This window comes from Nelumbo lutea, chromosome 2, assembly GCF_056320005.1.
Source record: "Nelumbo lutea isolate HS-2025 chromosome 2, American lotus-T2T, whole genome shotgun sequence".
Classification (NCBI taxonomy): domain Eukaryota; kingdom Viridiplantae; phylum Streptophyta; class Magnoliopsida; order Proteales; family Nelumbonaceae; genus Nelumbo; species Nelumbo lutea.
This window is the reverse complement of record NC_142685.1, coordinates 29,037,758-29,052,083: the sequence shown is the minus strand read 5'-3', so window position 1 is coordinate 29,052,083 and position 14,326 is coordinate 29,037,758. Positions and strand designations below refer to the sequence as shown.

Genomic DNA, 14,326 nt, shown 5'->3' with positions numbered 1-14,326 from the left:
TTTTCTATTATCACGATCTCCTGCATAGTCTGCATCCACATAACCAACTAGTTTTAAGCTTTGGCCAAATGAAGATTTTAGAAGTACCCTTCAAAAAACGAAGGGTTCTCTTCACCACAGTCCAATGATCTCTTCCTGGATTTGCCATAAACTTACTGACTGCTCCCACTACTTGTGCAATGTTTGGTCCGATGCACACCATGGCAAACATAAGGCTCCCTACAGCTGATGAATATGGTATGTGGGACATCTCTATCTTCTTAGCTTCAGTGCTAGGTGATTGTTCCGAATATAACTTGCAACCAACAGAAAATGGGATACTGACTGGTTTGGAATCTTGCATGTTGAAGCGCCGCAAGACCATTTGAACATAACTCTTTTGAGTTATCCAGACTTTCCTATTCTTTCTGTCCCTATATATCATCATCCTAAGAATCTGATTAACCACCCCAGATCCTTCATGTCAAACTCCCTAGCTAAACGAGTTTTCAGTGTTGAAATACTTCCTTTATCAGTACCTGCAACTAGCATGTCATCAACATATAACAGCAAAATGATGAAGTGATCATTACCAAAGTATGTGTAGGCATAATGATCTGATTTACATTTGCTAAAGCCCGAGCTCACAATGAAGGAATCAAATCGCTTACACCAACACCTTGGCGCTTATTTTAGACCGCAAAGTGATTTGGTCAACTAACAAACCAGATCCTTTTTGTCATCCTCGACAAAGCCTTCAGGTTTAGTCATATAAATCTCTTCTTCGAGATTACCATGCAAGAATGCAGTTTTAACATCTAACTGCTCCAGCTCCAAGTCAAGTACTACAATCATACTCAATAAAATATGAATAGTACTTAATCGAACAATAAGATAAAATATTTCATTGAAATTGATACCTGATTTCTGGGCATATCCTTTTACAACTAGTCAAGCTTTGTATCTTTTGATATTCCCGTTAATGTCCTTTTTGAGTTTGTGCACCCATCTACAACCAATGACCTTTCGATTCTTAGGTAGTTTAACTAAGTCCCAAGTTTTGTTTTCCTTCAGAGTTTTCATTTCTTCCTCCATTGCCATTTGCATTTGACGAGCATTTGGACATTTGCATGCTTCCTGGTATAAGCACGGCTTGTGCTCTTCTGTAATGCAAGCATAAGTTGTTACATAATCCTGAAGCCAAATAGGAGATCTTGTAGCTCTCCTCGATCGACCTTGATCACTGTGAGTCTCTCTAAAATTTTCAACGTGCTCTTCAGGTACATCAATAGTTGTATCAATTTGTTGCTATTGAATGCTTTGAAAAGATTCCACTTCAACATTCTTTGTTGACTTAGAGCTTGATTCATTCTGCATCGAATCTTCATTGAAGACGACATCTTGTCTAACAACTATCTTGTGGGCAATAGGATCCCACAATCTGTATCTCTTTGTACTTTCTGCATAGCCAAGAAAAAAAACACTTTTTGGACCTTGCCTCTAGCTTGGTCCTCTGCTCCTTAGGAATCCAAACATAAGCATCACAATAAAAAGTACGTAGGAAAGGATAATTAACAAGGTTTCCTGACCATACTTCTTCTGGAATTTTGCAATCAAGTGTCGTAGTGAGAGAGCGATTTACTAGGTAACATGACGTATTAACCGGTTTTGTCCCAAAGCACTACTCCAGCACGATTCATCCGTTCAGAAACTTCATTTTATTGTGGGGCTCGAGGAACCGTATACTGTCTTGAAATGCCATGCTCACTGCAAAAATCTTCAAATTCTTACGAGGTATATTCTTTCTCATTGTCAGTTCTCAGACACTTATTTCTTTTCCCCTTCTGATTTTCAGTTAGAGCTTTGAACTTCTTAAAATAGGAAAAAGTATCAGCCTTCCATTTGAGCATATATGCCCATACTTTCCTAGAAAAATTATCGATAAAAGAGACAAAGTATAATGAACCTCCAAGAGATTCCATAGTAGCTTCCCATGTATCAGAGTGTATTAGATCTAATACCTCTCTACTCTTAACTCTAGACTTGGGAAAATTAGCTCCATGGTGTTTCCCAAATAAACAATCTCCACATAAATTCAAATCGCTAGATTTTAAACCAGTAAGTAGATTTTGATCAAGAAGTACATTAAGTCATTGTTTGCTCATATGACCCAAACCTCTGTGCCAAATCATGACGGAATCAGTCACAACATTTGCAACGATGGCATCGCCGACCATGGTATCCCCAATCAAGTGGTATAGCTTCCCTTGTAATTTGCCTTTTGCAATTACCATAGCTCATTTATTGGTGTTCAATTGGCCTTTTTCTCCAGAAAACTTGTAACCGTCTTCATCAAACTTTCCCAGTGACAGGAGACTCTTTCGCAGTTCAAGAACACACCGTATACCAGATATTGTACGAGTGATGCCATTAAACATTATAATTCTAACGTCTCCAACTCCCACTATTTTGCATGTGCTATTATCCCCATGTAAATAGTCCCACCACCGCACGATTGATATGTGTAGAACCAATCTCTGCACGGCGTCATATGGAAAGAAGCACCAAATCTAATATCCAGTTATGCTTTAAATTTTCACAAGAATCAACAGATAGTACCTCACCATCTTCTAATGAATCACTTCCTTCTGCGATGTTTCCTTAGGAATTATTTGAAATCGGATCTTTGTCAGAGTTGGGCTGATTTTGCTCTACTTTGGGTTGCTGACAATCTTTTCGAAGGTGCCCCTTCTTACTGCAATTCCAACACTTGAGTCCTTTCTTGTTGCCTCTTGACTTGGATCTTGTTTGATTTTTGATAGAGTCTTTTCTCTCATTCGATCTACCTTGTACGATCATTACGTCACCTGAAGAATTCTCATAAACTTTTCTACGAGATTCTTCCGTAAGCAACATAGAAATAGTAGATTCTAATGACAAATCTTTAGTATTGCTTAAATTCATTATCAAACTATTTCAAGAGTATGGCATAGAGCAAAGCAAAAGAGCAACATTTTCTTTGTCATCAATACATACCTCTACAACAGCTAATTTGCTTACTAGAGTGTTGAACTCATTCAAGTGTACTTGCAAAGAGAATTCGTCCTTCATCCTCAGATTGTAGAGTTGTTGCTGGCGAAAGATTTTATTAGACATCGATTTCCCCTCGTAGAGATTCCGCAACTTATCCCATAAACCTTTGGTAGTGGTTTCTTCGGATACGTTGAATAGAACCAAATCTTCTAAAGCAAGAAGAATATCAGCCATGGCTATTTAGTTTTTCTTCTCAAAAATATTCGTCTTTCATATCAGTAGGCTTCTTCTACTTTCCTTCTAAGGCAATTGCACAATCTTCTTTCACCAACACATCATGCATCTTCAACTTCCAAATTGCATAGTTGGATCCGTTGAATTTCGGTATATCAATACCGGGTATAACTCGAACTTGCCATATTCAACACGTGCAATACCGAAACAACAAATACAGATTTCGAAAGAATCCCGAAATAAAACCGTGTGGCTCTGATATCAATTGTTGGAATTGCACAGCGGAAATAACGTAATTTGTACGTGCATAGAAACAGACAAAAGCATATAGCAATAAAGAAAGAAAGAAAGAACACCAGATTTATGTGATTCAGCCAAATTGCCTACATCTACGAGCAACAACTAGGAGCTTACTTCTTACTATAAATAGGAGTAATACAAAATGACCTCACCGGAATCACACCCGTACCCGATACTCAATACACCCAACTCAATACTCCTCTCAACACATTGTATATACTATACACTAAAATGAAATGGAGAATGGAATGAGAAATAACATAGGAGGACCCCTTTTTATACTTGAGTTGAGGGGTATAATGGGAATTTATGAAAAAATTCTTCATGGCTAAGCTAACCGGTGGTTTGCAAATGGTGTGCCACCGAATAAATGGTGGGCTCCGCTCGATGGGCCACCTATTGCAAATTTGGTGAGCTGGACCACATTTTTTATTTTTCAACACTTTCGTAAAATTTACCGTTGTAATATTTTTCATCTCCATACTACCCTTGTAATAAATATTGGGAAAAAACACTGTTTATCTTCCCCGACTTCACTATACACGAACCTGTTGCAGCAGGGGCGGACTTCCGAAGTCCTCCCTCCCTCTCTCTCTCTCTCTCTTCCCCTTTCCCTTTCTCTCCTCCCCTTTCTTCTTCCAACATGGTGGTGCGCTCGTGTAGAGGAGAGAACGTTGATCTGAACGACCTCAAATCCACAGCTTGTCACAAATATGGCCTCGTTCGTGCCCCCAAACTCATCGAGATGATAGTAGCGGTGCCGGAATCAGAACGCGAGTCTCTGCTCCCTTGCCTCCGTACCAAGCCTGTCCGCACCGCTTCTGGTATCGTCCACATGTAAGATGAATTACAGTAACTATCAATTCTAAGAATCTTACAGGTAAATTGATCTCAAGGATTTTTACATCGTTTCACTAACGGTGAGGATTCAGGATGGATTGATTTGTCATGCATAACGGAGATTGTCAAAGACTTTGAAGATTGAAGGTTGGACCCACCCACCCACCACACACAATATATCAACCCCAATGGGAAATGGTTCGTCATCATAAGAATAAAAGAAAATGAAGAAAAACAAGGGAAAAATCGAATTTGACGGAAAATGTTCAAACCAAATATAGAATGAAGATGAATGAACTTTCCCGTCTTTTCTATTGCTTTTTGTTTATTAGGATTTACGCGTAAAAAATAATGGAATTTAAAGTATATACCAGTTGCTGGGAGATGCCTGGACTGCCTGGTCGAAATAAGATTGAGCTCTATCTTGGTCTCTATGCATCTCCCATATGAGTTTTCCATATAGAGACAACACTTCTCCGTCTCCAGGACTCACCAATACAGCTCTTCCATAGTACTCTTCCGCTTTAGCCACATCTTTCTCCACCTGTACAAATCAGATTCAAAAAATAAAAACATCATTATGAGATGATGGAGTAGAAATATAAGTGGTCATCAACATCGGTAAATCGAGCTAACAAGTACCTCATGCAAGAATTCGCCAGCTCAAAACTTATGATGATACTAGAAGCGGTGTAAACGGGCTTGGCTCAGAGGCGAGGGAGCAGAGACTCGCGTTTCGATTCTGGCACGACCACTATCATCTTGACGAGTTTGGGGGCACGAGCAAGGCTATATTTGCGATAAGCTACGAATTTGAGGGCATTCGGATCAACGTTCTCTCTTCTAAGTCCGCTGCCGCTGCTGTTCATTTATTGTGAGATGGGAGAAGATGAACAATGTTTTTCTTTTAATAGTTATTAAAAAATATTGCAATGGCAGATTTAATGGAAGGCTAATGGAAGGGGGTCTTTATCTCATGGTCATAGTACAGGGGTTCATTGTTGCAAAACAAAATACAGGGGGGTCTTTGTCATAAACCTTATAGTACAGGGGGGTCTTTGTAATTTTCCCTTTGGGAGGGCTTTTGGGATGCAGCTTTTGGCCATTGTTTTTGAATTTGAACCATTGGTGGCCTAAAAGGTGGGACCATTTGGCCCAAAAATTGGTTCCATCTTACCCCAAACTGCATTTTTCCCTAAAACAATTGATTTGGTCAGCGGTCCATTAACCTGGGTAGTTGAACAATTGACCCGTTCGACCTGAAGAATAGTTTTTGGGTGGTTTTTATTCAATATTTTTTAAATTGTCACGGCCCTACGGGCCAATATGTTTCGATTGATGGTTGAACCTTTGACCCAAAAACTGGTGGACAAAGTAGTTCCAGTTTTGGGTCAGTTTATAAAACATTGCTTTTGGCATTGTAAGCCGAGTCCCACATGGAAACATTTGAAGTTGCGTTTGGTGAAAATCTAGAAAGCCCAAATTAGTGTTCCGAACATCACTTAAAGGTTGTGTTTAGTTGCATTGCAAATAAATTTGCATTGATGCAAAACCATGGCAGTGCAAATGATTTAAATGTAAATTCTGACAAAATTTAGCTTATTTTGTTTGATTTCAGTACAAATGAAGTAAATTAAGACATGAATCAGAATAAAGTAAAATCCAAAACAAAATTAAACAAGAATTTGCATTTTTTACATTTGCACTCTCATGCATTTGTACTAGTGCAAATGAATTTTCACTACAACCAAACACAACCTAAGGGACTAAAATATGAAGCTACTCTAAGTAGCTTATCTAGAAGAATGGAACATGAATGCTCAACATGAGTTGCTTCATAGTAGCTCAATTCAAATGCATAAATCCTACAAATCCTTTTCCCCTTTCATCTCTACTCACCCTATTTCTCTCCAAACCCTTTTTCCTTTGGCTCAGTTTGGAAGGAGTACAAGTGCAAATATTCAGAGTGCAAAACTTTATATTTTGTATGTATTTGTACTATACATATTTGCATTTGTACTCTTTCCAAACCGAGCCTTTACTCCCTATATTGCCTCCTTATTCGTGCCAATAAGACACCCCATAGAAAAATGAAAAAAGAAACCCTCTATAAAGTGGTCTAAAGGATTTTCATTTACATGGATTCTCTTTGTATAGAGTTTTAAAATAAAATATATAACTTTTTCATACATGAGCCAACGAAAATACATGAGCCAGTTATTTTGTTACTTTTTCATTACACATGAGATGCTCTTGAAGAAGCCTTGTTATGTCTTCATCCTCGTCAGATTAAGCTTCTTCTATTGAGGGTGATGTCTCATTTTCATCTTAAGGAGATATTCCAGAGTCGGTAGAGTATATGGAGATAGTCTTGACCCCATTCGAAATGATCCCTTCAAGTTGGTGCCATACCTTCTCCCTAGGTTTCTTGCTTGTGAAGATGGACCACCCATCTTCTAGAGAGTTAGGAAGTTGGGATTCCCGAACCTTGGCATGTCTGGATAGGCATAGACCATGGTCACCTCTTGATCAACAATAAGTTAGAAAGGAATTGCCCCTTCCGAGAGGGACACTATAGGAAAAGACGCCATTGAGGGTCCAACTACCTTGCCCCCAGTCTCTATAACTTGAGGAGTAACCAATGGGTTGCATTGCAGTGTGGACTTGTCTTTTATAGGTGTAGAGTTCCTTGAAATTAGAATACTCGTTGTAGCTTGAACAAAGGAGGAAGAACCTATGGAGGGTTGCAATGGCACTACGTTAAGAGACCCAAAAGTCACCATTGTGACATTAGTAGCAGCTAGATTGTCACCAAGGTCTAACTCAATATTTTCTTGTTCTATAAGACAAAGTATTTTGTCATTCAAAACAAAACACTTTTTAGTTGGATGACTTATCATCCGATGGTACTGACAATACCTGTGGTCGGCCACACATCCTTGCTCTTCAGGTCACTAGATTGGGTTGAGCATTTTTGGAACTTTAGAGTCAAGGAATAGGTACCTATTCTCTTCTACTTCCTCCAAAGTAGGCGTAGACTTCTCTTAGCCCTGGTTTGTAAAAGATTTCACTTTAATCTTTATCTTCTTCTTCTTATCAGAAATCTTAGTTGGTGCAGTGGTAGAATTCATGACTTCCTTTCCTTTGGAGGAGGAGGTCTTAGTGTCCTTCTTGACTTCCTTCTTACATTCCTTCTTCTCATGATGATCATTTAGTTGAGGATTCCCATGCTTGGCTATTTGGATCTCCAAATCATGAGCTCGATTAGCCAATTCTTTGAAGGTGATAGGCATGTTCCCTTTGAGGTTGTAGAGTATCCCCTACTGCATCCCTTGGATGCATGTGTCTATTGCAGAGGATTTACTGATTTGTTCCTTGCACTGAAGGGTGAGGTTTCTTCATCACATGATATAGTCATTAATGGACACATCCTTTCTTTGCCTTGTAGTAGAGAGTTCTGTAAGTCAAACCGTTCGACATGTATAGTAGAAGAAAGTGAGGAATTCTCTCTCAAGTTGGTTCCAATTGTCAATGGAACTTGGTTGGAGGTAGATATACCAGTCAAATGTTGTGGACTTGAGGAAGCGAACAAACTGCTTCACCATTTGGTTGTTGTAGGTTCTAGCATTGTTGTAGGTCTTGATGAAGTGGGCCATGTGTTGCTTCATATTACCCTTCTCGTCGAACTGTTGGAACCAATGTTTTCAACCCATCGTTGACCTGGCCGGTCGAACCGTTCAGGCCATCTCCAGACTAGGATTCTAGGTCTAGTTTAGTCAAGACTTGTCAGACGTTCAAAAATTGTTAACTTGGTCAAGAACCGTTTGACTTGGCCGGTTCAACTATTTACCCATTTGACTCGATGACCAGGTCGCAAGTTGCACACTCAATGCATGCATAACTTTTGGAGGCCATAACTTCTGTCATCATTACCGATACAACACCATCGAAAGAAGAGTAGGAGTTGTATGACGGAGAGGATTAAGATCCATCCTTGACCTAGTGCTAGATTGGTCATCTGGGAGAAAGTCGTCATTTTCTTTTAAATCAGAGTGTGAAGGTTGATGAGGCTTTGCTTCTGTAGAGTAGTCACCTTGGTGATTTTCCATGTTGGAGGCTCCATTGGAGACGTTAGTTGCACTTAGTTAGATTTTGCTATGGAACGTGTGAAAGGATAGTTGTAGGAAGAACCAAAAGCGTCAGAGGACTCGTTGAAGGAAGTTGTAGTCTTCTTGGTAACCATTAGATGATTGTTGTAGTTTTTGACTTGAAAGATCAGAGGAAGAGAGTGTCCTATCGAGTGTGCCATAAATTTGTTGACACAAATTTTGTGTATTTGATTAACAAAAAATATGGAGACAAATTACAAAAAATGAATTTGTAATAAAGAAATACAAGGGATTTGAACTCTCTTTGATTTCTGCTTAATGATGTGAGTAACCTCTAATTAATGGTCAAATTCAGTGAAGACAAGGGCCATTAGTATGTTTCTCATACTTCTATTAGTGTCAATGTAGATTTCCTTGATTTTGGTACTTTTGAAGAGTTGATGTAGCTTTGCGCTTAATCAGTTGTGAATGATGCTTCTTTAAGCACGACCCTTTTGTGGTGGCTTGATCTTCTTGGGAGATCTTGAATGCAAGCGTGTTATAGAGAACTAAGAAGATTTTCCATTCTTTCTTCTCTCTTGATGTTGAAGTTGTTGGATTTTGCAAGAGCTTGTGGTTGCTTGCAATCATCAAGTATTGGTGTGTGAGAGCTTCTTGCAATGTGATTATATAAGAAAGGGTTCTTTCTTCATAAGAAAGGCTATTTATAGTCAAGGATTAGATCTGCCACCTCAACCCACTTTGCTAACCAATCCTACGTGAGTGGGGTGTTGGGTTAGAGTTTAGTCCTATACATGCATCATTATGTAGGAGTTAGTGGCTTTGCCAATAGGCCCACCCTATTACAATTGGAGATGGGCCTAATTGGACTTAATACACCTAGATTCTTGGATCAAGGGTTATATTTATCTAGACTTGGGCCTTGAGCCCACGGAATCCCATATTAATTTAGGGGTTGTCATGTAAGTTAAGCCCATTTATTTGGCTTTGAAATTCACATGTCTACGCATTTCTATGAACGAAACACTTTTTCCTAAAAAATTAATTCTTTTTAAATTGACGAGTGTCCTATGTTGTTCATTTTCATTCTTAAAAAAAAAAATAAACTATGTTAGTGGTCATAAAGCACCGGCCTAGGTATCCAAAATTGTCGGTATAAATGTCTACCAATGGATGGCTGGTGGTCAATGTTCGTTGGCATAAGTTTCTATGGCAGTCCTCCAATAAACATTTATGGTGGTGGTTTTGTAGACCTAGGCCGACGGTTTATGACCACTAGCATAGAGTTTATATAAAAGATGAAAATAAGCAAGATGGGCATGATTATTTTTCATGTTAAAGGCTACCTCAATTTTTGTGCTATGGGCTGATTTTTCATTCTAAAAAGAATGAGGCCCATGGCAAGAATTTTGTATCCAAACGCTTTAATGTTATTCATACCCAATGAGCCACGAAATAGTTAATCAAACATGGCCTAAATTTCTTCATATTTGATGTGACAACACATCTCTCACCAATTTGTATTGATCAACCTAAAAAACAATGGTATCGAACTTATTTTGATTCTATTAAATTTTTCTTTATCAATAAAGGTGGGAACAATGCGGCTCATTAATAACGCAGAGAAGTTAAGTCAATAAATCAGGAGTCAAATGGGTTGATATTGTGCCTCTAGTGGTTGTGAAATGCTATTGTATCTAGACTCTAAACCTTGTACATTTTAAACACAAGGTTTAGAAATGCAGCATATGAGGTTTTGTACTTTATACATTTGTATCTACACTCTTCCCAAACCGAACATTTTGCTTTGTTTGGTTGCAGACTAAGGCCCCATTTGGCACGTCTTTCCACGGGGGCTGTCAGTTGACAACCCACTTTTTGTCTTTTCCCATTTGGTTGGGAAGATCTAGCCATTGAAAGACTCTACCCTGAAAAGATGTAGGAAGCCTGTTTTAGGCTATTTATGGGAAGCTCCAAATGGAGCTTTTTGACTTTTTTCGTGTCGTCTTTTTATAGAAAGACATGCCTCCAACCAAGCGTCTATGGTAGGGGTGATCATTTCAGCCCAGTCCGGCCCAACCCGCACAAGCCTAGCTTGGAAATTTTGAGCTTGGGCCTGGTTTTTGTGTTCAGGCCTGGCCCGGGCCCACATCAGGCCCAAAAATTTTAGGACTAGGCTTGGGCGTAATACTTCAAGCCTGACCCGCATATATTTAAACTTACACATTTTGTGTATAATGTATACATATGTATACATGTTATTTTACATTATATTATATGTTTTATATATAAATATTATAACATGACATGTATAATTTATATTGTATTTAATATTTTTATATTATATAATGTATAAAATAAGCTTATATGCTTGTTATATCATTTAATATATAGATATGTAATGTTTTATATATGAGTGACATTGGCTCGGAATTAGGTCCAACCCGGCCCGGGATTGTATAGACTTGCCCTAGGGCTTATGTTTTAGGCTCGGAACCCAGGCCGGGCCTAAGCTACAACCCTTACCACAACTACAAATCCCATCTCGGCCCATGACCACCCCTAGTCTATGGGCTAATGAGATCTTTTTGTAAAAGCCCACTACGTCTTTTGGTTGTTAGATCTTCTAGAAGATCTTTCAAAAAAGACTTGCCAAATGTCACCTAAGTTTATTTACACTAGCACAAGTGCATGAGAGTGCAAATGAAAAGAATGCAAATTCTGGTTTAATTATATTTTAGTTTTACTTTTTTAGGTCTTATTTTACTTCATTTGTACCACAATCAAACAAAATAAAGTAAAATTTGAAACAAAAATAAATCTGAATTTGCACTGCTAAGTTTTACATCAGTGTAAAACTATTGTACTGCAGAAGAAGAAAAATCAAGTTAATTAAGATTCCTAATTCAGTTCCAAACACAACCCTACTATCTAAATACAACTTAGTGTGAAAGAAGATAAATGGGTAGCTTGTTTTTTTGAAAGCACCCAATTAAGTTAAAAGTAAAACCAAATGGAGAAACCCAACCCTTTCTTCTCCGAACAAAAGAATTATTAAAGACATGTAATTCTAAAAAAATTGGTTATTTGGTTATAGTAGAAGAACATAATTGCCATTTGTGAGATGGAAAGTTCAAGAAGGTCTTTGTTGCAAATGGAAAGTTCATAATATATTATATATTATATGTTGCATATTATATACTATATCTTACATATTATATATTATATATTATATATTACATATTATATACTAAAGCTTGACTTATTCGGTTAACCGAATTTGTAATTCTAAAAACTAAAGCCGAAACCAAAAATTTTGGTTTGGTTTTTTCGATTTTAACGGAATAATGCACACCCCTGGTAGGGGAGGGGTCTGTGAAGAGGAGATGGTATGCAAAATTTGTCCATTCGCCAAATGTAAGGGATACTTTTCAGTGTATGGTTTATTCTTCATTGTGAACAAATTAGAAGCATCAAGAAAACTTAATTTAATGGTCCATACATAAGGTTTGTAATTGGGTCAGGTTCAAATCTGAGTCCAATCCAATTGTTAGACACATAAATATGAGTCCATTTGAATTTTATCAAATTTAGTGTCTCAATTGGATACGTGTTTGATTAGTTTTTCTTTGATATGTACATATAGAAAAAGAATTAAAATAAAGAAAAAATTAAATTTATAAATACCCTTTGACTTATAAATATTAAGTAAATTTATATAAATATAAAATATTAAATTGTTTGATTATAAGCTTATATATATACTAGTAAATGGACACGTGAATGGCACATAGAAATTTCAAAAACAATTTTTCTTCTTCTTCTTCTTCTTATAATAATAATATTATTATTTTTTTTTATCACATAGTTTGTTTAATATAATAAATATATAATAAGAGAAAATGGAAATGCATCCAAACTTTTCTATACATTTTTTTATAAATTTTGTAATTTATATATTCTAAAATTTTATCCTTTAATTATAATATCATGGTTTGTTTCATTTATCTTGGATGTTTAAACTGATTACCCACCACCCTAAAAAAAAAGTGATTTAATTTCTAGTAGATTTTAAATTTTTATTCCATTTTCATCATTAATAAAATCAAGTTTTATTTATTATGATGAATATGATATTAAAGACATACCCAAATGATGATGCACAATCCAGTCGGTCCTAGCTGTTGGTAACCTTGCCTCTGGCAGAGCGGGAGATGCCTGAAACAAGGAGGAAACAAGAGATCCCTAGGGAAGGAACCCGGTGGGAATGCTCCGATGCTTAAGTTAGCACTCTTGAGAAAGCAAGGAAGATGAGAGATTTTGATACCAGAAGGCGCAAAAGTATCACTTACCTTCACTCTCGGTGAAGAGGGTCTTTTATAACCACCCTGGTGCACTCATTCCCAAGCCTCTGCCAGATCAGGTGTAACCGCCTCCACGGGGGGGCAGGCATAACCGCCACTATCTTCTCTGTTAGGGCCGTCTCTGCAATGACTAAGATGGCGGTAGCAGGTGGCCGTTGGAGTGCGGCTATGTGTCAGATCCCTGATCAGTCAGGCATGCCACTTTAGAGTACGGACTTCTTTATCAGGTACGGTTATTCAGTCATGCGACCTGGAGCCGAGGTGCCGGAGTGGTGCACGAGGTGAAGTCTTGAGTTCGGATAGGAGTGTACCCCGGACTGACCCGAGGTGGGTCAGTCCAGGCTTTAACCTTCGTGGTGTTCCTTGTAAGGCTCAGGATTTCTAGGGAAAGCTCGGGGCCTCTCCTTGGGGAGCTTGGGCCTCTTCTTGGGATATGGCTATGTCGTTGTGTCGAACTAACGCTCCTGCCAGGTCATACCCGGTTGCTTCCACATGTCACACAGTCAAGGGGTCAAGCCAAATCTACCTCCATCAATTGCCCTCCACTCCCCGTGCCCGGGGTCTTGACCCGACGTGGGGATTAAATGGAATGATGGGTGGATTTGCCCCATGGTGTGCTTTGTCTAGTTCGGAGATCCTCTGGTCTGACCCGCCTATGCTCTTGGCTCAATTAGGGTCAACTCGGCTCGACCAAAGGTCAACCTGGGCCGCGTACAGCTCACGCGGGGATGTCAAACGATTATTAGATTCCGGACATCAAAAGTTTGTGCTAAATTGATTTCACCTCGGGGGCCATGCAGCCGGTTTTCCTGAGAGTCGTTGGATGGCTTTGATCTTGGCCGTTGATACGCGGGTATAGCGGCTACAAATAGTGGGGGGCCTTGGTCACTTTTTCTTCACCAGTCTCCAGCGCTTGTTTCTTGAGCTCGCGTCACTTTTCCTAGTTCGATAGCTTTTCCTTGGTGAGTCCCCTTGGCTTCTTTCAATTTCCTTTCCTTTCAATGTCTAGTTCGAGTAGCTTAGATAGTCTTTTAGGAGGGCCTGAGGCAGAGACCTCGGGTAGGGCTGCTTCTTTCGACAGCCTTCTGGATGAGCCGGAGGTAGGGCCTTCAATTTGGGTCACCTCTGGCAGCCTGGTATCCACTTCTCGTCGAGTTCAGATGCCAGATAAGTTCGGACCCTCCACCATGACGTTTGAGAGACTTCGGTCTCTTGTTTGTCAGTTCAACCTGCCTGGGGAGTATACTTATAGCTTACCTACGGGCGACTTCCCTTGGGAGCACGGTCCGAATGAGATTGTGATTTTCCAAGAGCAGCTCTTCATCGGGTTGCGCCTTCCTTTTCATCCCCTAATCGTCAAAGTCTTGAATCACTTCGGCGTCACCGTTGGTCAGCTCCACCCAAACTCCATCCGCAACATTGTTGGGACCATCTCCCTATGCTGTGAATATGTCCTTCCTTTAGACT

At 39.0% G+C, this 14,326-nt stretch overlaps 1 long non-coding RNA gene across 1 annotated transcript; it reads right to left on the bottom strand.

Annotated features, from left to right (window-relative positions):
• Window positions 1–3,608: 3,608 nt before the first annotated feature.
• LOC148869488 (uncharacterized) lies at window positions 3,609–5,226 on the bottom strand. Its single transcript, XR_016108299.1, has 3 exons — window positions 5,029–5,226; window positions 4,758–4,930; window positions 3,609–4,367 (listed from the first exon to the last, which is right to left on the bottom strand). It is a non-coding gene; the product is annotated as an uncharacterized LOC148869488 (long non-coding RNA).
• Window positions 5,227–14,326: the final 9,100 nt, after the last annotated feature.